The sequence below is a fragment of the Geotrypetes seraphini genome, chromosome 5 (assembly GCF_902459505.1).
Source record: "Geotrypetes seraphini chromosome 5, aGeoSer1.1, whole genome shotgun sequence".
NCBI lineage: Eukaryota > Metazoa > Chordata > Amphibia > Gymnophiona > Dermophiidae > Geotrypetes > Geotrypetes seraphini.
In genome coordinates this window covers 104122360-104147641 of record NC_047088.1, presented here as the reverse complement: position 1 = coordinate 104147641, position 25282 = coordinate 104122360, and the positions used below count along the sequence as shown (strand labels likewise).

Here is a 25282-nt window from a genome sequence, read left to right as displayed (position 1 = left end):
GCTGTTCCAAGCCTCGATTGTTCTTTCACGTTTCCATTTTTTAAAGGAGTTCTTATCTCTTACTTACGGCATCCTTCACCTCATTAGTAAGCCATGCTGGTTCCCCTTTGCTTTTGTTTTTCTGTCCTTTGGATATCTGCAGAATGTAGAGATTTTGTGCTTCCGTGATAGTATTTTTCAGTAGGGACCATGCCTGATCTACTGTTTTAATTGTGTGTATCCTTTTCTTGAGCCATTTTTTTACCATGGCTCTCATGCTATCATACCTTCCTTTTTTAAAGTTGAGGGTCGTGGTTGAGGTTTTGATATGTTTCCCCTTCCCGATGTCAAGTGTAAAGTTGATCATGTTGTGATCACTCGTCCCTAGCGGGACTGTGACTTCTACATCTTTAGTCTGACCAGTAATGCCACTTAGGACCAAGTCCAGGGTGGCATTTCCTCTCGTCGGCTCTCCCACCAATTGTTCCAGGAAGCAGTCCCCTACCATTTCTAGGAACTTTGTTTCTTTGCCACAGTTTGAGGTTCCCAGGTTCCAGTCTATCCCTGGAAAGTTGAAGTCTCCCATGATCATTACACTGCCTGTCTTACATCCTTGTTTGATTTCCTCCATCATTTCCGAGTCTGTCTCCTCTGTCTGACATGTGGGGTCAATAATAAAGGCCAATTTTTGTGTCAGTACCATTGTGTCTAGGAATCTTAATCCAGAGGGACTCCAGCTTCTCTTTCCCCTCCGTCTTCATCTAACAGATTCTATTCCTTCTTGAACATATAGGGCAATACCTCCTCCTTTCTGCCCTGTTCTGTCCCTTCTGAATAGCTTGTATCTCTGCAGTACTGTATCCCATTCATTTTCATCATTCCACCATGTTTCTGTTATGCCAATGATTTCTAGTTCGTCGCATCTTGCTATTGTCTCTAACTCTCCCATTTTGTTTCTCAAGCTCCTAGCATTTGTGTACATACATTTAAGTTCCCTTTGTGAATCCTTCTTGGGCTTTATAAGCTTTACAGCCCCTACTGTGTCTCTCATGGTATTTGCTCCTACGTTGTCTCCCTCGTTTGCTTTGTGCTCTTCTCCCCTTATGTCTGAATATTGTCCTTAGTTCTTTCTTCGGGGCATTTCGTCGCCCGGGCCATCGACTGGTGGTCGACTGTCGGCTTTCCCCTTACCTTTAGTTTAAAGCCTTTTCGATGGCCCTCATCATGTTGCCTGCCAATACCCTTGCTCCTTCCTTGGTGAGGTGTAGTCCGTCTCTTCTGTAGTACCTGTTTGTTCCCCAAAACGCCGTCCAGTTGCGCATGAAGTCAAAACCTTCTTCGCACCTTCTTCTCATCCAGGCATTGATCGCTTGCAGTTCCTCTTGCTTCTCATCCGCTCTTGGTAAAATGTTTCTATAGACGAAGGGTAGAGAACTGACTTTGGGATTAGTGGCAATCCTACGGTATGTGACACCTGGGGCCAATCATTTTTTAACTCAGGGTTCGGTGCTGGGGCCAATCCTGTTCAATATGTTTGTGAGTGACATTGCTGAAGGGTTAGAAGGAAAAGTGTGCCTTTTTGCAGATGATACCAAGATTTGTAACAGAGTAGACACCGAAGAGGGAGTGGAAAATATGAAAAAGGATCTGCAAAAGTTAGAGGAATGGTCTAATGCCTGGCAACTAAAATTCAATACAAAGAAATGCAGAGTAATGCATTTGGGGATTAATAATAGGAAGGAACCGTATATGCTGGGAGGAGAGAAGCTGATATGCACGGACAGGGAGAGGGACCTTGGGGTTATAGTGTCCGAAGATCTAAAGGCGAAAAAACAGTGTGACAAGGCAGTGGCTGCTGCCAAAAGGATGCTGGGCTGTATAAAGAGAGGCGTAGTCAGTAGAAGGAAGAAGGTGTTGATGCCCCTGTACAGGTCATTGGTGAGGCCCCACTTGGAGTATTGTGTTCAGTTTTGGAGACCGTATCTGGCGAAAGACGTAAGAAGACTTGAGGCGGTCCAGAGGAGGGCGACGAAAATGATAGGAGGCTTGCGCCAGAAGACGTATGAGGAGAAACTGGAAGCCCTGAATATGTATACCCTAGAGGAAAGGAGAGACAGGGGAGATATGATTCAGACGTTCAAATACTTGAAGGGTATTAACGTAGAACAAAATCTTTTCCAGAGAAAGGAAAATGGTAAAACCAGAGGACATAATTTGAGGTTGAGGGGTTGTAGATTCAGGGGCAATGTTAGGAAATTCTACTTTACGGAGAGGGTAGTGGATGCCTGGAATGCGCTCCCGAGAGAGGTGATGGAGAGTAAAACTGTGACTGAGTTCAAAGAAGCGTGGGATGAACACAGAAGATTTAGAATCAGAAAATAATATTAAATATTGAACTAGGCCAGTTACTGGGCAGACTTGCACGGTCTGTGTCTGTGTATGGCCGTTTGGTGGAGGATGGGAAGGGGAGGGCTTCAATGGCTGGGAGGGTGTAGATGGGCTGGAGTAAGTCTTAACAGAGATTTCGGCAGTTGGAACCCAAGCACAGTACCAGGTAAAGCTTTGGATTCTTGCCCAGAAATAGCTAAGAAGAAAAAATTTAAAAAAAATAAAAATTTAAATTGAATCAGGTTGGGCAGACTGGATGGACCATTCAGGTCTTTATCTGCCGTCATCTACTATGTTACTATGTAACTCTACCCCCCACCCCCCGCAACACCCCCAATATAAAAAATATTTTTATTTATTTATTTATTTGTTTGTTTGTTTATTTTTATATCCCGTCCTCTCCAGAGAGCTCAGAATGGGTTACAGTTTAACATTCATAGTGTTACAATATAACATTACATAGGGTTACAACCTCTTCAACCCCACGCCGGTGCTGTGGTGTAAACAAAATAAACAAGACTTTGTCTCTTTTAGGTCCTAGCTCACGCTCGCTAACACCAGCTCTGGCAGGATACACATTTCAAATCTGACATATTGCAATCACAAAATAGAAAATAACATTTTTTTCTACCTTTTGTTGTCTGGCATTTTATTATTCAAATCATGTTGATCCCAGACTCTAGTTTCTGTTTGTCTTCTGTTAACTCGCTTGCCAGGGTCTCCTGCACAGTTTGACGTTTTCTTCTTTCTCCATGCTCACCATCCATCTTCCATATCTGTACCTTCTCTTCCACTGCCATGTCCAACATTTGTTTCTTTCACATTGTCTACCATCTCGCTCGCTATCTCCCTGCCTTGTGCCCTGGGTCAAACCTCTCTATTCCCCTCCATGCAGCATAACTCCCTTCTTCCCCTCCATTATCATGTGCAACATTTCTTTCTCCCCATGCACCATCTCTCTCTACCCTCTCCCCTGTGTCCAACATTTCTCCTCTCTTCTCCCTGCATGTCTACCTCCCCCTCCACCATAAGCAGGATTTCTCCCTCATACCCCTTTCTACATCTTTGTTGCACCTCCCTTCCTCTTCTCCAGCCCATGTTCAACAATTTTTCCTCTCTCCCCCCCCCCTTTACATAAGAACATAAGAATTAGAGAATGACACAGGGACAAATATTTTACCCATCCCTGTGAGTTCTTTTCCTGTCCTTGCCCCATTCCTGTGAACTCCTTTCTCATCTGCACAAGCCTCAAACACTTTCAAATCATAAGCGTTCGAAGCATGTGCAGTTAAGGCAGAGCTTACAGGAATGGGACAGGCACAGCGACAAAACTTGCAGGAAAGGCGAAATTGAGTTCCTGCGGGGGACGGGGAAAAATTTGTCCCCGTGTCATTCTCTAATAAAAATAGCCTTACTGGGTCAGACCAATGGTTCATCAAGCCCAGTAGCCTGTTCTCATGGTGGCCAATCCAGGTCACTAGTATCTGGCCAAAACCCAAAGAGTATCAACATTCCATGCCACCGATCCAGGTCTAGCAGTGGCTTCCCCTATGTCTTTCTCAATAACAGATTCTTCCTCAAAGAAATTGTCCAAACCTTTCTTAAAACCAGCTACACTATCTGCTCTTACCACAACCTCTGGCAATGCATTCCAGAGCTTAACTATTCTCTGAATGAAAAAAATTTCCTCCTATTGGTTTTTAAAAGTATTTCCCTGTAACTTCGAGTGTCCCCTAGTCTATGTAATTTTTGACAGAGTGAAAAATTGATCCACTTATACTTGTTATCCCCGGACAAGCAGGCAACATATTCTCATATATGGGTGTCGTCATCGACAGAGCCCCGATGCGGATAGCTTCACAAGCAGACTTGCTTGAAGAACTTTTAGAAAGTTCATGACTGTCGCACCGAGCATGCACGAGTGCCTTCCCGCTTGACGTAGGACACGCATCTCCTCAGTTCTAGTTTTTCTGCAGAACTGAGAAGCCATCATTTTTCAGTTCTCTGCGAGCGTCAAGCTAGTTCTTTTTTTTGATTTGCCTTCTCTGCCGCAGCTTTAGTTTATTTGTTTATTTTTTTTTTTTGAATCGTAGCATTATTGCGTCTAAAAAATATATATATATTTTTTTTTATTTTTTTGCCTTTTACAACGGGACCTGTTCCGCAGCCTAAACTCACAGACTTTGATTTGGCTGCGGCCATCTTTACTTCAATGTCCCATCCCCTCACAGGATTCAAGAAGTGTACGCGGTGTCAATGTGCGATCTCCATCACCGATCCTCATCATTGGTGTATTCAGTGTCTGGGACCAGACCACTGTACGGAGTCGTGCGCTCGCTGTGCTACACTTCAGAAGAGGTCTCTGAAGAAGCGTCTGATGCAGCAAGAAAGTATTCGGAGGCATTGATCTAACCTCGGACAAGCCGTCCACTTCGACCTCAGCTTCGAGTAAATCTGCCTCGATGGTAAAATCCTCGACCTCGACTCCGACCTCGGCCTCAACTAAGCCAAGTCGTAGGTTGATTTCCAAAGATTGTGTACTCTGTTCCCCGTTATTGTTTCTTTCCTATACCTGGTTGCGTACAAGAGTACTATTTTTTTTGTGTGTTGGAATTATGAAATTTAAAAAGTATATAAAGAAGAAATGTATTATACTAAGTGTGAGCTGTTCTAAGCTCTTTGAGGACAATGGGGTATAAAACGAAATAAATAAATAAATTTAAATGCATCGGTTGGCTTTTAGATAAGGGTGGTTAACTTTGGTTCTTATGAGTCATATGCACTCCCTCCAAGGGATCAATGGTCAAACCTGTTGCTGCATAAGGATGAGCAAATGATATACACCTAGTATTCAGCAACCTGATTTATTCAACTAAAATTATTGAATATGCAGTCTTAAACAGATATCTTACCTAATTCAAATGAGGACTGCTATTTGTGCAGTCCCCTAAATGAAAGAGATGTTTAAATACCTACGTGGCGCAAATGTGCATGAGTTAAGTCTTTTTCAATTGAAAGGAAGCACTGGAATGAGAGGGCATAGGCTGAAGTTAAGAGGTGATAGGCTCAGGAGTAATCTAAGGAAATACTTTTTTACAGAAAGGATGGTAGATGCGTGGAACAGTATCCTGGAAGAGGTGGTGGAGACAGAGACTGTGTCTGAATTCAATAAGGTGTGGGATAGGCACATGGGATCTCTCAGAGAGAGAAAGAGATAATGGTTACTGTGGATGGGCAGACTGGATAGGCCATTTGGCCTTTATCTGCTGTCATGTTTCTATGTTTACATCTATGAATAAAACTAACTGGACAGCTACTGACTATCCCCCATATCTGCATTAATTTTGGATTCTGCCCTGGAATCAATTTTGGCAAGCCATTAAAGGGGGTAATTACCAAGCTGTGTTTGATTGATAACCCCTGTTATTTGCTGCATAACGCATACTACAAAGTGCTCTGATGGTTTCAGTGCCATAACACAGTGGTATTTAGGTTACCATGGGGAACATAGAAATGAGATGCAAAGCATGCAAACACCTCAATATTATGTAATTCCTTTAGTGTGACTTGCCATGAACCTCAGCAAAAAAAAGAAAAAAAAATTCACAGACCGGAGTATCGTGCCATAGCTTTAAGGCTTAATGTTTCTGGAATTGTGCCGTAACACTGTTTGCATGGTTGCTCACAAGCAGCAGCATCTCATCTGTTTTTAGACCTATTATTTCTTCCTCCCCAAAGTCCGGCATATGTACCTCTCTTTGAACCCCCCCTTCCCTCCCTCCCTCCCTCCATGTACTACACAAGGGCCCCCTCCCCTGAAGGTCTGTCCCCCCCTGAAAGCCTGCACCCCACCCCTGAAGGCCTGTACCCCCCCCCCAAAGGACTTCACCCTCCCGCCCCGGAAGGCCTGTGTGGTCCCCCTGGCCTCCCAGGATCAATTTACCTAATTTCAGCAGCCTGCATAGTATTGCTGGTGCTAGCGATTTTTGCTAACTGCCATAGGTCTTCGGAGCTGTTTCATCTGCCGTTATACTGCCTATGATATCAGAGGATGGGCGGGACCGGGGGAGAGAGAAGACAGCTCCGAAGACCTATGGCAGCTTGCAAAGATCGCTAGCACCAGCGATCCTATGCAGGCTGCTGAAATTAGGTAAATTGATGCTGGGAGTCCAGCGAGGAAGCCAGCACTTCCTGACTGACCCTCCCCACTCACCCTCTAAAGCAGGAGCCGCAGCGCCCGGCCAGTTAGAGGCAGCTCTGCCACTCCTGTTTTAGGGGCGAGGGAGGAGGGTCTGTCACCGAATCGGAAGGCTGATTTTTTGTCGTTGTAAATCAATTCGAATCGATTCATCCAAAGTGAATTGGTGAATCGATTCGAATCATGAATCAGGCAGCACTAATCTGCAGTATGAAGAATGCCATAGGTTGATAACTCCCATAGGGCTCCTTTTACGAAGCCACATTAGCGGCTTTATCGCACGCGAATTTTTAGTGTACGCTAACCCCCGTGCTAGCTGAAAAACTACCGCCTGCTCAAGAGGAGGCGGTAGCAGCTAGTGCGGCTGGCAAATTAGCGTGCGCTATTACACGCGTTAAACCACTAATGTGGCTTCGTAAAAGGAGCCTATAGTATATCAAGGTGTGGAGCCCAACTTTTACCCCATCTTGATAACTTCTTCCTGAACTGTTCTGTCAAAATTTATCCATTGGCAAAAACAAACCCCTATGTGGATAGTATACGGTGCTGACTTATTAAGTTATTCTAAATATAAACTTGCTAAAATTTATCTTGTGCATATGCATTGTGGCTATCCTGAAAACCAAACTGGCTGTGGGATCCCAGGATAAATTTGGAAAGGCCTGTCTTAAGAAACACTGGAAATACAAGTTCCAAAAATACAATGACGGTAAAAGCAGAACAGGACTCAGCCTGTACCTGATAATCATATTGCCAGGCAGGCAGAAAAAGAACAGAGTAAGAGAATGTTTATTAATATTGTACAATAATACGAAGAAACAGATTAAGAAAGTCTAAAGTTGAATAAAATATAATACTCTTCCCTGCCCTTTCTATTGAGGAAAAATATTTTATTGCATAATGTTACAATTTACAACAGATGGCATTGTCTATTCATCTTAATTTCAATTAGTCTTTAAAATTACTTCAGAAGTAAAAGTTCCTACGTATAAATAATCCTTTGGGTGATGCCTGTCCACCTACCTCACATTTACTGACTAGTGGCTTAAAAAAAAAACCCTTCACTTTATTTACTGCAGAGTGGTAAGGGAGAATACAGAGTTTAAGATGCACTAATGTCAGGCAGTAGAAGAATAAATAGCCATTTAAAGTGAAGATAAATGGGCTTATATTATTGCACTTAGAAATAAAAGAAAAAATGCACGCGCACACACACAAAAACAGGGCTGCAGAATGGCCACCAGATGGTACCAGCCACCAACAGGATAAATTCCTTTCACTAATGTGTATCATTGAAAAGCCAATATGCTAGGTTTCATTTGTGCTTTTTGACATCAAGAGCCTCTTTTACAAAACTACGGTAAATGCACCAAAGCCCATTCAATTCCTATGGGCTTCAGTACATTTACCGCAGCAACATCAGTACCGCAGCTTTGTAAAAGGGGCCCTAAGCGAGAGTGCATCCCATATTTTACATGCAACTTAAAACTTATTATAAGCAAAAACAAGATTTTTGATTTTGCAGAATAAAATACTTCATGAAATGGCTGCAACTGCAATTTTTTTTTCCAGAAAAACTTTATGCAAAACACAATGTTAAAAAACTAAACAAATAAAAGGCAAAGCTTGCTGAGTTATTTTCTGTGAGGCGAATGAAATCTGCCAACTCCTGAGAAACTCTCCCACCAATATCTACAGAACACATTCCAGGACAAGCAGGCAGCATATTCTCACATGTGGGTGACATCATCCACAGAGCCCGGTAAGGACAGTGTAAAAGTGTACTGTAACTTTAAGCTTTAAGACTGCCCTCACCATACATGCACGAGTGCCTTCCCACTCAATGGTAGCTTGCGAGGTCATCAGTTTTTTGTTTTCTGCAGAATGAAGAACGTGCATCTAAACTTTGTCTAGTCGAGCTTGCTTCCAACTTCATATTTTTCCTTAATTTCCTTATTTCTTTCTTGTTATTTGGTTTTCTTTTCAATCTTTTACAATTTCAAGTAAATTTCTATATTTTTCCTTTTTGGGGCCTGTAGGCATTTTTTTCAACATTTGTCCCTGCTGACTGCATTGACGGCTTTCGGCCTTCTTTTCACTTGACCCGTGCTGTTGGCCTTTCCTGTTGGATCTCTTGCCTATCTTCCAGGTCTATATTAAAAAATGACCGAACAAAAAGAATAAATACCTTACCAAATAAATGTTTTTATTGTTTTTGTTCCTGCATTTTATTTCTGTGAGAAGATATTAGGCCTGGAGTTGGGTACTAGAGAATGGCACAGGGACAAATTTGTCCCCGTCCTGCAGGAACTCAATTTCCCCATCCCCTCAAGTTTTGTCACTGTCGCTGTCCCTGCCCCATTCCTGTAAGCTTTGCCTTAACCATAAAAGCCTCGAGCAATTATTATTTTAAAGTGTTTGAAACTTGTGCAGATGAGGACAAAGCTTGCAGGAATGGGGCAGGGACAGGAAAAGGAAGGGACGGGAAAATGAGTTCCCATGGAAACGTGGAAAACATTATCCCCAAGTCGTTCTCTATTGGGTACCTGGCAAGTTGGACTTCTTCTCTGGTAGCGTTTCCTAGCAGTACCGGTGCATCGATATCATCGAGCGTCATGAGCATACTTGCATAGAGTCTCTTGATGCATGTTTTTCCTCAACGCCATCGATGCAGACTGTCATTCTGAAGCACGCCTCTTCTTGAGGTTACCAACACTTTAACACCCTGCTGCACTTATAGTATCAACAACAAAGAGGCACAACCAGTCACAACAGGGTTTGGATGGTATATATTTGGGTGGTATATATTTGGATGGAATCTGTTTGGGTGGTATATATTATCATCTGTCCTTGTGCGCTTCACTACGTGGAGCGCACGAGTAGAAAGATCAGGACAAGACTTCAAGAACACAGGAGTCGGATCAGAACGGCATCTCTAGCCGCCCCTCTGGTGCCTCATTGTCTGGAAGTTGGTCATCAGTTTACTGATCTTACATGGTTCGTGCTGGAGCAAATTCCCTGGGATTTCAGGGGGGATAAACAATTTCAGTTAAATCTTAGGGAACAATATTGGATTTTCCAACTTCAAGCTGTTGTTCCCCATGGCCTCAATGAAAGTGTGGAGTGGAACACCATTATATAGGGTTCCTGTCCATTCTTTCCGGGTGCCGTGTTTTCGTGTAGGTTTTCTGCGCTGGGTGGTTTTTTGTATCTTTTGCATGGTTGGGTGTGAATACGGTACGGAATCTGTTGTTTTCTTTCTTTCTTTCTTTTTAGGTTTTTGTTTTGGGGCTTTTTTCTTTGTCCCGCCCCTGTATGAGTGATTCAGGACGCGTTGTGCGTCCTGTATGATTGGTTGGGTTGTGTGTGACGTAATTCCTGGTCCGCCTTTTAAGCGCGGGTGCTCTCCCGCTCGGTCACCCCTCCCTCCAGCCGTCCCGCTTCGTTTTCGGCGTTTTTTTCATTTTTTGTTTTTGGTTTGTGGTCGGGGGCTCGGTTCCTGAAGAAGGGCTCCTCCCCGAAACCAGCTTGGTTGAACTTCGGCTCCTGGCGCTTTCATTGTGGCAGTTTTGTTTGGATAAGTATAATTTTGATTTAGTTTACTCTGGGTTCGTTATTGCTTTGTAGTTAGCTTGGCGGGTTTCGGCTGGCAGGGTTTGTGTGGGGGTCGCTCAGCTTGTATCTCCACCGTTTGAGTTAAATTGCTCACGGGTTTGTTTGGATTACATTATTTATTTAGGGCCTTATTGTAGGTGTTTTCATTATTACATACACATAGGGGGCTCAATGATGGTGTGGTGGTGGAGGCTTCCCGCCTCAGCCCGGAAGTGAAGCATCGGAGCTTTTGCTCCCATTGCTGATGGTTCACACTGAGAGCGCCCTTTACCTCTTCAGTAGAGTTGCTTCAGGCTAGTTCTATTTCTTATTCTGAGCGTCCCCCATCCAAACCCTGTTGTGACTGGTTGTGCCTCTTTGTTGTTACTATTATAGGATTTTTGGCATATTTATTGAGTGTATTGTTGTGTGCACTTATAGTATCAGCTGAGTCTTACCACCTGAGTCGTATAGATTTCCTTCGGTACCAGAAAGCATTGACAGTTCGATCTCATCACCAGTGTCACTGGCATTTTTAGCATGAAATCACTCGATGCATGCCTATCATTGATGCTATCAATCATTGATGCAGGTTGTCAATTCTGAAGCACTCTGCCCATTGGGGTTTTCATGGCTACGACACCTGTTGCACCTACAGTACAGGCTTCATAGTCCCTAGTACCAGTGCAATATTTCATCATATGCATAGCATCTGTATGGTGAACGACTGGCCATTGACACAATAATTTTGGCCTCGATGCCCCTATTTTACTTCGGTACTGACACAGTTTTAGCATCAGACTCTGCTCGGTACCGATCCATCCTGCTCTGTGTTATTTACCTGCATCAAGACTCGGTACTGATGCTATGTTACCTTGGCACCATTGTTGTTCTTGTATCTTCAGTGATTGGTACCAGTACTTCTATTGTCTCCCTCAGTACTGGCCTAACCTCAACAGAATACAATCTTGTCCTGGACTTGATAAACCACAATGGTCATATTAGTCTGCTGGTTAAATCTACTTGAAAGTCTCCTGCTCCATAGTTTATCACTACACCACGTGGACATGACGGCCGGACTATGGATAAGTTTGGTTGCTGTTTTTGCCAGACCTAATGTTGGCTAACAGATTTCTCACTTTCTACTACCCTATGTCATTGTATCGCAAATAGCTCGTACAAGACTTGGTTGGTTTCAAGCACTATATTTTTTTTCTCCACCTACCAGAATTTCCAAACTTCGGTTTAGGCGCTCATCTTATAGAAATGTGCTATTACTACTATTTATTATTTCTATAGCGCTGAAAGGCATGTGAAGCGCTGTACATTTTAACATACAATAGACAGTCCCTGCTAAGAAGAGCTTACAATCTAATTTAGACAGGACATTTCAGGTAGAGAATGACACGGTGACAAAATTCATCACCGTTCCCGTCCCCGTGGATAACCATGGGAAACCATCTCGATGTCATTATTCAAGGAGAGAGGGAAGAATCAAGAGTATGAATGGGCTCAACCACAGACCCTTAAGCCTTGCATTGAAGAATGTTGGTGAAGAAGGACTGAGGTTGAGATAGACACGTAAGAATGACACAGGATTGTTTCCCGCGGTTATCCGCGGGAACGGTTACGGTGATGAATTATGTCACCGTGTCATTCTCTAATTTCAGGGTTGAGGAGATTATGGTAGAGGATATGATACAGTGGGTATAGGTATCTGGCAGCAGTGAGTGGGAGTTAAGCCCTACTCCTTGTAGCATTTAAATTTCCCTTACGATTATCAGGTTTTTATAACTTCTCTAATTCTTCACAGCCACCTACATACTTGGTGGCCTTGACCTCCTCTCTTGCTTCTATGCAACAGTTTGCGAAGTACCTCTAATGTACAAGCATATATTTCTGTGGACTCTAGCTTTGGTGCCTTCAGTTGTGAGTTTGGACTCTGAGCTTTCCCTGTGACCATGCTCAAGTCACATAAGCTTACTTGTGCCTCTTTCTGTTTCTAAAACTTCACTCAGACATACAGTTGTGGTAGTGGGACCAAATCTCCAACGTTAAGGTTCCAGGTCACTTCTGGTGTATACCTAATTTTTTCCCTTCCCAAAGGCTATGGGGGTAATAATAAAAAAAAAAAAAACGTCTAAAATGTGTCCTAAGTGGCTACTTGGATGATCAAAAAGCCTGATCGTCCAAGTACCCATAACCAAAGCTGGTTTTTAGATGTATCTAAAACCAACTTAGGCCTTTCCCCTGCCTCTAGACACACAGAGAGAAAAGAGGTGTGTTTAGAGGAGGGGAAAGGGCGGGCAGTGGGCGGGAGGTGGGCCGACCTACACCTAGGCGTACAACACCTATAACCAAAACAGTTTAGTCGGCACTTAGACCTGTTTGACTTAGACGAAAGAAAACCAGGTCTAAGTGCCAAAAAAGGGGCCGCTGAGATGATGGCCGCTGGCGCCATCAGTTCAGTGGCCCGGCAACCTAACCATCGCGGCAGGAGAGATGCCTCATCTCCCCTAGCGCGATGCCATCACTCTTCTACCCGAACTGCCGCGACCCGCAGCAGTTCGGGTAGAGGAGTGATGGCATCGCGGTAGGGAAGATGAGGTATCTCTCCTGCCGCGATGCATCACTCCCCCCCAACACAACATCGGGGCAAGAGGGAGCCCAAGCCCTCTTGCCCTGCGGCAGCCGCAACCCCCCCGACTCAATCGGGGCAAGAGGGAGCCCAAGCCCTCTTGCCCCGGCCAACCGCGGCACCCCCGACTCGTTCGGGCCAGGAGGGAGCCCAAGCCCTCCTGGCCCAGGCGACTCTAAGCCCTCCAGGGCCAGGCGACTCTTTACCCCCCCCCCCCCCCCCCCCCGACTCGATCGGGCCAGGAGGGAGCCCAAGCCCTCCTGGCCCAGGCGACTCTCTATCCCCACCCCCCACTAAATTACGGGCAGGAGGGATCCCAGGCCCTCCTGCCCTCGACGAACCCCCCTCCCCCCAACATCCGCCCCCCCAGAACCCCCGACCGCCCCCCCCAGCCGACCTGTGACCACCTGGCCGACCTCCACGACCACCCCCACCCCCTTTCCCCGTACCTTTTTTTTGTTGGCCGGACAGACAGTTGCCAAACCCACCTGTCCGGCAGGCAGCCACTGGCAGAATGAGGCCGGATTGGCCCAGCCGTACCAAAGCCCTGCCTACTGGTGGGGCCTAAGGCGCCTGGGCCAATAAGAATAGGCCCGGGAGCCTTAGGCCCCTCCTGTGGGCAGGGCCTTAGGCACATGGGCCCAACCCATAGAGAAGCTTAAAGTGACAGTGGACGACATCACCCACACGTGAGAATATCTGCCTGCTGTCCCCTTATAACACCTGCTACAGTAAGTGTGATTTTTTGCAAATAAATTCAGCAGAATACTTCTGGATAGCTGTAAAGAAAACTTTAAGTTTGCAGTGACAGAAGCTTTGTCTCTCTTGACATTAAGTATAACTCATACTGAATATTAAGTTAGTCAAATATTCTGAATCCTAAGATCAATGAATATATCAATATAATTCTAATACTAAAATGTATGGGACCAATATTGAACAATACTGATCAGCATATTTTTTTTAAATACTGGTCACAGTATTAAAAAAAAAAAAATAAACCTCTGTTTAGTTTTGCTGACCATAATGAGTGGTGATGAAAATATGTGTAACATGCTGACCTCTACGACTTATGGAAAGAAGTTATCAATATGATTTGCAGTCACAACTTAAGATGCCATATGTAGAATTTGAGGGTGACTGTGTCCCTAAATGTAGTGACATTCAGGCCCCTAAATGTATATTTATCCACAAAAGTCTCAGATGGGCTCCTGTTTATTCTACAAATAGACTGTCAGACAGCATAGCACATATTTCTTGTACAATTGGGGTTACTAGATGTCCGGATTTACCCGGATAAGGCCTCTTTATAGAGGGCATGGCCATGCATCCGGATGACTTTTCAAAACCCAGCACTTTGTCCGGGTTTTGAAAAGCAGATCACGTCGTGATGTGCATCCGCACATGCGCAGATGCAACACGGCGACATCATCGCACCTCATTCGCACATGCGCAGATGCCCTCCTGGCCAAGATGAGCAGGCTGAGGAGGGCGGGGCTAGGGGCAAGGCTGGGGCGTGGTGTGGGTGTAATGGGGTAGGGATGTGTGGAACTGTGCGAGCCTGGGGGGCGAGTCTATGGGTCTGGATTTTACATTCACAGAATCTGGTAATCCTATGTACAATCCCACAGTAGGTTATTTTCCTCCACCCGCCAGGACTTTGTAGGAAGCCTCAAACTTCAAAGGCTTAAACCCCTCCCCCCTCTTACCTCATCACTGTCCCTGTGAACATCAGTTCTTCCTACAAGCCAGGCTGTAGGAGCTTGTCTTTTCTGCTTGTGTTTTATTTCGTGTAATTTCAGTCTTTGCATTTGTGGTTTTCGCCCTTGTGCTGTTGCAGAGGTTCCCTGTAGGGACAGCTTCGAATGAGGGATATCGCAGACCTTTGGGGAAAGTCTACTTCTGGAGGGTTTCCTGCTTGTCAGTAAGCCTTCTTGATAGCTTGCACATCAGATCAGGGCTCAGGGAGTGGCCTAAGGAATCTGGCCAATCAGAATCAGGCCACTCCCAGGGGGTGGTCTGGTGGGGGGGATGCCCACTATGTTTGGGAGGGATGGGAGGGTTCCAGCAGGAGGGATTGGGCATCCCTTCTGCTGGAGATGTATTGGGGAGGGTGTTCTGGCAGGAGGGACTGGACATACCTCCTGACGTGATGTTCAGGTGAGGGTTCATGGGTGCCAGGCAGGAGGGACTGGGCATCACTCCTGCCGGTGATGTACAGGTGGGACAGGTAGCCGCGGTTGCTAAACTTATTGCAGCAGGGAGATCCAATGCTGCGATAAGCTCAGTGGCCATGTCAGCTTACAACGTAGGCCAGCATTTTTGCTACCCTACATTGTACGCATCTACCGCGGGCCTACAGAGACATGTATGGCTGAATAGGTCCGCCTAAGGCTACTTCCAGGCCTATTCCATGCCCATGCCTAGCCTTAGGCAAGCTTAGGAGGGCTTACGCTCCTCCCTAGGCTCCCAGAGGCGCCTCCAATGTAGGCAGCCTGCCTCCGGAGGTTTTTTTTGTTTTTTTTTTAAACGTGCATCCTGATTGGCTGGTTAGGCAGCAGTTGGCCGCCTCCAATCAGGACGCTGTTTATAGAATCCAGGCCTTCCAGTCTAATACACTAGTCAGCACTCTCTAGCCTTTCAGCCTATCAAAATATATTAAACTGAGTGAAATTTAAATTTTTTATGTCACAAGCTAGCTCTGGAACACTGTCGCTCAGATATGTAAAGCCACTGCAGCCCAATTCTGATTACAGCAGTGCTCCTCAAGGTTCTGTGACAGCTCTAACTTTAAAAAACTGTTCTTCCCTAGCCACAGCTTTATTCAGATCTTAACAAGATAAACTTTTCATATAATAATAATTAAAATTAACTCTCTTTCCCAGACAGTTTTTAAACAGCTTCAGTATAATCTCATTATAACGGACTTCAAGGGACCTGGAAAAATGGTCCATTATATCCAGAGTTGCATTTTTTAAAACTTTATTTAGGTCAACTTGAAACAACGTTCAATCAATGAACAACAGTCACTGCACAACCATATCAGCAACATCAAGAACAAAACTCAGTAAAACATTGGTATGGCACAAAATGATTGCAAAAACCAGAACACTAAAAGATGTTCTAAAGCAGCGGTCTCAAACACGCAGCCCCCCAGGGACTATTTTGCGGCCTGCGATCTGTCCTCTCCACTTCACAAGTTTTCCAATTGTGGAGAGGACAATCGCATACAGACGGCGACTGTGGCTCGCCTAAAGCAGGGGTCCCCAATCTGCTTCCCTTCCCTTTTCACTAATCAGAAAAAAATCTAAAAATGTTCTTCTTTACTGTTTTTAGGAACTGTCTCTTAGAGACATGAAGGCTATAAAACCACCTCACCACCCAATCATTGCATAGTTCAAACAATAAAGAAGAACATTTTTAGATTTTTTTCTGATTAATACATATGGAGTGACTTTGTTTGTTTATGTTCTCTTTTGTCACTCAACAGCTTAGTATTGTGTGAGTTATATTGCCTCTCTTTTTGGCTTTTTGACTGAGTCTGCAACTTACTTGGGGCATTTGGTGGAACCATGGCTTCTACGAATTGGGACATCACTATGTCTTACAGTGAACAACAAGCAAATGATCTATTAGCAGAATTTCATCTGTTTTCTTCCTCAGAACAAGGTACAATGTTTTCAGACTGGGACCAGCTAGAATCTACCCATAAAAGGATTATTCGAGCTGAATTACACGCTGCAACACTAGCTGAATATTGCAGGGTTAAACACATCCCTAGGGGGTTGCGTATGAGGACAGAACCATGGTTGTTTCTGGAGAATGGAACCTTTATACAGAAATGGAATGCAATCTTAAATAAGACGAGGAGGTACGATTTTGAATTCTCTGGACGATGAAGGGATGCCTTGTATTAATTTGGATTGTCTTATTGCAGATAATAAGGGTTCTAAAGTAAAATTAGAAAGGAGTGGTGAGAGAGGACATCCTTGGCATGTTCCTCTTTTCAGTGAAATAGGATTTGTGAGAAAACCATTTATCAGGATTCTAGAAGACGGCTGCCAATAAAGGGAGTGAATCCAAGAAACAAAACTCTCCAAAATTAAACCATCTCAGAACCTGCAGCAGGAACCCCCATTCAATCCCCTATCAAAGGCTTTTTCCACATCAAAAGTGAGTCCCACCACAGGTTCCAAGATGGTCTTAGCAAGATCATTAACATTATGAAAAATCATGAGATTATCTCCAATATAACGGTGTTTAATAAATCCAGTTTGATCAGGGAGAATCAGTTGTTCTATAACTTTGTTTAACTGATTTGCAAGGATCTTTGCCAGTATTTTATAGTCTGAATTTAGCAGAGAGATCGGTCTGTAGTTTTTCATTAAAGTAGGATTTCTACCTGGTTTGGGAAATATTACTATATTAGCTTCTGCAAAGTTACTTTGTAATTCAGGGTGATCATGTATAAAATTAAAGTATGGTATTAAGGGCTCCTTTTACTAAGCTGCGATAGCGTTTATAGCATGCGCAGAATTGTAGCTATGCGGCTAGAACTAACGCCAGCTCAATGCTGGCGTTATCATCTAGCGTGCGTGGCAATTCTGCATGCGCTCAGCGCACGCTAAAACCGCTATCACAGATTAGTAAAAGGAGTCCTAAATGTGAACATAATTGTGAGGAGAAAGTCTTGTAGAATTTTCTTGTGATGCCATCCAGCCCTGGAGATTTATTTGAGGCCAATTTTGAAATTGTTAGAAGAATTTCCTGTGAAATTGTCAGAGCTTCTAATTCTTCCTTGAAGTGAGAAGGAAGTACAGGATGATAGTATTTAAATGCTATTGTAATTTGAAAGTCTTTTTTGTAACATCGCTGTCTGTATACAGTCTCTTCCTTTGTAAACCACTCTGAACTGCTTGTGGTATTGCGGTATACAAAAATAAAGTTGTTATTATTATTATTATTATGTCCTCATTTGATAAAGATGAATCAGATTGAAATAGTTGTGAATGGAATCTTTCAAATTTAGATCTTATACAGGTAGGATCAGTCTGGATTTGATTTTGAGGGTTATTAATGGAGACAATATGAAACCTTTCTTTTTTCTTTTGAGATATTGAGCTAAAGATTTTCCCATTTTATTACCACCAATATAGTGACCTGATTTTAAGAGGAAGATATCATTATTAGCAAGACGAGAAGCAAATGAATTGTATTCATATTTCATTTTAGTAAGCTGGGAAGGTAGTAGTGAATAATTAGGGTTGCAAATAAGCTGAGTCTCAATTAGTTTAATGTCAGATTCCAAATCTCTGAGTTGCTTATCAGACTATTTTCTTTGCCAAGCCATCCAGCTTATCACTTCCCCTTTCAAGGTGGTTTTATATGCCTCCCAAACAGTGGCAGGGGATATTGCAGGAGTCAAGTTATTTATAAAGAATTATTCTGTAAATGTTTGAAGTTTTCTAACAATATCCTCATAAGTTAAAAGGAAATTACTAAATCTCCAAGTATGCTTGGATTGTGGAAGGTCAGAGAGCTTAATGTGTAGTCAAACAGGTGCATGATCTGAATTAAGGATTGAGTGGATAGTGGCATTGAGTATAATGGAAGATAAATAAGAAGAGATTAAGAAGTAGTCTAATCTAGCATATGTGTTATGTGGTGCAGAAAAATGAGTGTACTCACGTTCTGTAGGATTTATAGTTCTCCAGGGATCGATTAAATTGTAGTGTACCATCAGTGTTCTAATTTCATCTAATGTTTTAGATTTGGTAGGATGGCAGTTGAACGTTATATCTAGAATTAAGTCTAGTGGTTGATTATAGTCTCTACTACAGACTGCTTCACTGGCTACCAATGGAGGCACGAATAATTTTCAAGTTCTCTTGCATATGTTTCAAGCTGGTTTGGGGACTAGCTCCTACATACCTGCTACCTCACTTCAATCTATAAAGCCCTACGAGACAAACCAGAAACAGCAACCTATTTGCATACCCAAGCATTACCGGCTGCAAATACAAAACCTTCCTGGATAGAACTTTTATGTACCAAGCAAACAAACAACACTGGTTAGACAGCTACATAAATGGAGCAAGACTGACATATAATGCCTTTAGAAAAGCCATAAAAACTGCCTTATTCAACAGAATTATCACCTAAAAAAGTATCTACACCTAACACTACATATGTTCACTCCCGCTTTTAAGTCTGAAATGTCTAACATTATATTTTGCTGCCCTTTTAGATTCTGTTTGCTGTATTTCACTGCCTTTTGTAAGATTCTATATGCTGTATCTCTCTGCCTTTTTGTAAGACTCTATATGCTCTTTGAAAGATTCTATATGCTGTATCCTGGACTTTTTGTAAGATTCTGTATGCTTTTTGTAAGTTTCTATGTACTGTATCCCGGACTTCAACATATTGTAACTCGCTGACTGTCCAGCTCTCTTCAGTGTGAACCGCCTAGAAGTCTCACGACTATGGCGGTATAGAAGAATAAAGTTATTATTATTATTATCTACCCATTATGATTGGAGTGTCTGGGTATTTCAACAAAGCATTTTGTAAGGTACGGAAAAAATCAGGGAATCTGAGACTGGAGCATATATGTTGAGTAAAATAAAGGATTTTTAATTAAGTGATGCCTGTAGTAGACACCATCTTCCTTCCAAGTCTGTATCATGTGAGAGAATTGTGATGGGAAGCGATGATTTAATGTAAGTGGAGGCACCATTCTTTTTTCTCATGGCTGGCTGGGGTCTATTATTTCTCCGTCTTTTATACAAACCGTGAGTAAAAGATGGAGAAATAATGGACCCCAGTGGTTCTCCACAGAGATCTCGGAACTAGTAAAGCAGAAGAAAAGATCATTTGTATCCTACAAACAATCACAATAACCGGAAACTAAAGAAGCCTATCTGGTGAAATCTAGAACTGTTAAACAGCAGTCAGGGAAGCCAAACTCCGGATGGAAGAAAATATAGCTAGGCATCTTAAAAAAGAGGATAAATCATTTTTCAGGTATGTTATTGACAGAAAAAGAACAGAGACGGGATTGTGCGCCTCAAGAAACCCGACGGTAACTATGTAGACTCAGACTCACATAAAGCCGAACTACTCAATGGCTACTTCTGCTCGGTCTTTACCTGTGAAGCACTGGGATATGGACCGAAGATGCAGACAAGAGAGTGCTTGGAGGACCCATTCCGGGACTTTAAATTTACTGCGAGCAGCGTCTACCACGAGCTATCGAGGCTAAAAGTGAACAAAGCCATGGGACCAGATAATCTACACCCCAGGGTATTTCGGGAATTGAGAGATGTCCTGGCAGAGCCATTAGATGCGCTTTTCAATCTGTCCCTAAACAAGGGAAAAGTCCCCTAGGACTGGAAAATTCCTAATGTCATTCCACTCCACCAAAAGGGATGCAGGTCAGAGGCTGAAAATTACAGACCTGTGAGTGTCACATCGATAGTATGTAAACTTATGGAGTCGTTGATCAAAAAGAGATTGGATATGATTCTGGATGACGAGAGGCTGAGGGATCCCCACCAGCATGGATTTACGAAAGGAAGGTCTTGTCAATCCAATCTGATAAACTTCTTTGACTGGGCAACAAAACAACTAGATAGGGGAGAATCCCTGGATTTAATGTATTTAGACTTCAGTAAAGCCTTTGATAGTGTCCCACACTGTAGGTTATTGAACAAAATGAATACTATGGGACTAGGAGAAACATTGACTGCATGGGTTAAAGACTAGCTCAGTGGTAGACTTCAGAGGGTGGTGGTAAATGGAACTCCCTCAGAAACGTCGGAAGTGACCAGTGGAGTGCCGCAGGGCTCAGTCTTAGGTCTGATACTATTTAATATCTTTGTACGAGACCTGCCCCAAGGACTTCGAGGTAAGATTACATTATTTGCCGATGACGCTAAGCTATGCAACATAGTCGACAGCGCAACCGTGCCCAACACTTTGAGGCAGGACCTACGTTTACTGAAAAAATGGTCAAATACTTGGCAACTGAGTTTTAACACCAAAAAGTGTAAGGTTATGTACCTTGGTAATGGTAACCCCTGCAAAACATACACCCTGAATGGTGAAACCTTAAAAAGAACTGTCACAGAACGGGACCTGGGTGTAATCATTAGTGAAGATATGAAGACTACCAATCAAGTGGAGAAAGCTTCAACCAAGGCTAGACAAATGCTGGGTTGCATCTGAAGAAGTTTTGTCAGCCGAAAGCCTGAAGTTATAATGCCGTTGTACAAGTCCATGGTGAGACCTCATCTGGAGTACTGTGTTCAGTATTGGAGGCCACATTATCAAAAGGATGTGAAGAGAATGGAATTGGTTCAGCAAATGACCACTAAGATAGTCTCAGGACTCAAAGATCTCTCATATGAAGAACGTCTAAGCAGGCTGCAGTTATATTCTCTCGAGGAACACAGAGAGAGGGGAGACATGATAGAGATGTTCAAATATCTTACAGGCCGTGCTGAGGTGGAGGAAGATATCTTTTTCCTTACAGGTCCCATGGCAACAAGAGGGCATCCGCTCAAACTCAAGGGTGGGAGACTTCATTGCGACATCAGGAAGTACTTCTTCACCGAAAGGGTGGTTGATCATTGAAATGGTCTTCCACGTCAGGTAGTCGAAGCCAGCAACATGCTTGACTTCAAGAGACAATGGGATAAACATGTGGGTTCACTCCGGGGAAATGCTTAGGGGGGGGTTCTTTTAAGGGGAGGGTTCTTTGAGTGGGCAGACTTGCTGGGCCGTCGGCCCTTTTCTGCCGTCATTCTCTATGTATCTATATGTATCTATGGAGAGAAGAAGGGTGCAGCATAACCTTTAATCATAGTTTTATCTATATCAGAGTATGAGAGATGAGTTTCCTGAAACATAATAACATCAAGGTTTAAGGAATGCAAATAATTGGTCACTTTTTTTATGCTTGATGCAGTAAAGGTTAGTATATGGAGATTAGTCATGTAAATAGAACAGCAATCATAACATGATCAAGTTCAAGGCTGAGGTAGGAATACCGAAAGGATGAGGTAGGAATACCGAAAGGAAAGAGAATCATAGCGACAACTTTCAACTTTAGGAAAGGAAACTACGAAGCAATGAGGGAAATGGTAAGGAAGAAACTTAGAAAAACTTCTAAAAAATGGCAAACAGTAGAACATGCCTGGTCTTTTCTCAAGAACACGGTGAGCGAGGCGCAAAATCTGTATATCCCCAGATTCAGAAAGGGGTGCAAAAAGAGTCGAACAAAAGACCCGGCGTGGATAACTAAAATAGTGAAGGAAGCGATAGGCAATAAGAAAAATTCATTCAGGAAATGGAAAAAGGACAAAACTGAGGGGAACTGGAAAGAGCACAGGAAGTATTAAACAGAATGTCACCGAGTGGTTCGAAAAGCCAAAAGAGAGTATGAAGAGAGGCTAGCCAGGGAAGCACAAAATTTCAAACCATTCTTTAGATATGTTAAAGGGAAGCAACCGGCTAGGGAGAAGGTGGGACCGCTGGACGACTGAGACAGGAAGGGAGTGGTGAAGGAGGAGAAAGAAGTGGCAGAAAGACTTAACATGTTCTTTTCGTCTGTATTCACAAATGAAGACACATCCAACATACCGGAACCTAAGCAATTCTTCAATGGAAATCAAGCAGAAAAATTAACATCCATGGAAGTGAGCCTCGTAGATGTACGCAGGCAGATAGAAAAAACTAAAAACTGACAAATCCACGGGTCCGGACGGAATCCATCCAAGAGTTCTGAAGGAATTAAAGGAGGAGATAGCGGAACTACTGCAGCAAATTTGCAATCTATCCCTGAAAACAGGCATGATCCCGGAGGACTGGAAGATAGCCAATATTACGCCCATCTTTAAAAAGGGATCAAGTTGTGACCCAGGAAACTACAGACCGGTGAGTCTGACCTCGGTTCCGGGGAAAATGGCGGAAGCACTGATAAAAGAAAACATCGATGAACATTTTGAAAGAAACGAACTTCTAATAACCAGCCAACATGGTTTCTGCAAGGGGAGATCGTGCCTAACAAACTTATTGCACTTCTTCGAAGGAATTAACAAACGGATGGACAAAGGAGACCCCATAGACATCATATATCTAGATTTCCAAAAAGCCTTTGACAAGGTGCCCCATGAACGCCTACTCCGGAAACTGAAGAACCATGGGGTGGAAGAAGACGTACATAGATGGATCAGAAACTGGTTGGTGGGTAGGAAACAGAGGGTAGGAGTGAAGGGCCACTACTTGGACTGGAGGAGGGTCACGAGTGGTGTCCCAAAGGGCTCGGTGCTCAAGCCACTGCTATTTAATATATTCATAAATGATCTAGAAACAGGGACGAAGTGTGAAATAATAAAATTTGCAGATGACACCAAACTATTTAGTGGAGCTCGGACTAAAGAGGACTGCGAAGAATTGCAAAGGGACTTGAACAAACTAGGGGAATGGACGACGAGATGGCAGATGAAGTTCAACGTTGAGAAATGTAAAGTATTACATGTGGGAAACAGAAACCCGAGGTACAACTATACGATGGGAGGGATGTTATTAAATGAGAGTACCCAAGAAAGGGACTTGGTGGACATGACAATGAAGCCGACGGCACAGTGCGCAGCGGCCGCTAAGAAGGCAAACAGAATGCTAGGCATAATAATAATTCTGGTATTACAACCAGATTGAAAGAAGTTATCCTGCCATTGTATCGGGCGATGATGCGTCCGCATCTGGAGTACTGCGTCCAATATTGGTCGCCGTACCTTAAGAAGGACATGGCGTTACTCGAGAGGGTTCAGAGGAGAGCGACGCGTCTGATAAAGGGGATGGAAAACTTTCATATGCTGAGAGATTGGAGAAACTGGGTCTCTTTTCCCTGGAGAAGAGGAGACTTAGAGGGGATATGATAGAGACTTACAAGATCATGAAGGGCATAGAGAGAGTAGAGAGGGACAGATTCTTCAAACTTTCAAATAATAAAAGAACAAGAGGGCATTCAGAAAAGTTGAAAGGGGACAGATTCAAAAAGAATGCTAGGAAGTTCTTCTTTACCCAACGTTTGGTGGACACCTGGAATGCGCTTCCAGAGAGCGTAATAGGGCAGAGTACGGTACTGGGGTTCAAGAAAGGATTGGACAATTTCCTGAAGGAAAAGGGGATAGAGGGGTATAGATAGAGGATTACTGCACAGGTCCTGGACCTGTTGGGCCACCGCATGAGCGGACTGCTGGGCACGATGGACCTCAGGTCTGACCCAGCAGAGGCATTGCTTATGTTCTTATGTACATGATATTGGAGAAGAAAATGCAAATGCACAGAAAAATACACAGAAATAAGTAAATCCTGATATTTGGAGCTAAAATAACACAAAAACTTTCATAACAGATGGAAAAAAACAAAATTTTATATCTAAAAAAGGCAAATTGCACCAGAGAAATGACATTTTAAACAAAAAGAAAAATCTGGGTGGGATTGAAGCCTTCAACGGCTAACCTTTGTACTGGACAGTACCTCCATAGATGGCATGACAATATGGAAAAAATCCTTCTGAGCCATACACAGCTGTGGAGAGAAAACAGAGTAGGTAACAAAACAGCAAAAGTTATTGCATTTTGATTGAGTCAATATTTCATTGAAGTTCAGCCAGATCCAGGTACATAACCATTTTATTGTTGGGAGTGATCAGCATTCAAGCAGGATAGAGGAGGCCGAATCTAGCTCCAATATTTTTAAGATCCTGTCACTATTATAGGAAAAGCTTCCTGCGAGCCGCAGTTGATTTAGCCAAGTCTGGGACAAAAAGTATTTTCTTGCCTTGATAAAGGAGCTGTTTCTTTTCTTTCCCCACTGTGAGGATTTGGAGGGTATGGCAGCACTTTAGCCACTAGGTTGTGGCCGGGCCAGATCCCGAGTAGGTGGGAAACCCCGGCTCGGACCACAGGTAAGATTTTTAGGAACGCCTTTTGTATGGTTGGTTAAAGGAAAACCCAGACACTGGACTTTTCAAAAACTGCACCGGGTTTATTAAAGTAAAAAAAAACTTTACTGAACTGAACACTTGTCTCAGGCTTAGACATTAATTTTGCAGTATATTGTACACAAGTCCAGGGCATGCTCGATGTGCCTCTGCCTAAAACTGACAAGCTTTGTCAATACATTGGCATCATAAAAACAAACCAAAAATGCTTCTGCAGTTTCTTCACTGCTTCTGAATTGTCCCCTCTTAGGACTAAGGGCTTCCCCCAGCCAGAGTTGGCTTGTTACTTTACAGCTGAGCACAACAGGTGTCAGCAAGCTTTCCGCTATACTTTAAAAAAAAAAAAAGTTTTTAACTTTTATTATTTTTCCTCTCTCTCACTCTGTCCCTCCCTTTGAAGGACGTTCACAACCTGGACACAGGCTGTGCGGGGCAAGCCTCCCTTGCTAAGGTCTTAAGCCCACCAGAACATGCC

The 25282-nt window shown here is 43.4% G+C and overlaps 1 protein-coding gene across 1 annotated transcript in view; it reads left to right on the top strand.

Moving 5' to 3' along the window:
• Positions 1 to 8217: 8217 nt before the first annotated feature.
• LOC117361202 (microfibril-associated glycoprotein 4-like) overlaps positions 8218 to 25282 on the top strand; it is a 153689-nt gene continuing 136624 nt past the window's right edge. The window contains exon 1 of the mRNA XM_033946224.1: positions 8218 to 8327. The gene's annotated coding sequence lies outside the window, so the exon portion shown is untranslated. The remainder of the gene's footprint in view (positions 8328 to 25282) is intronic.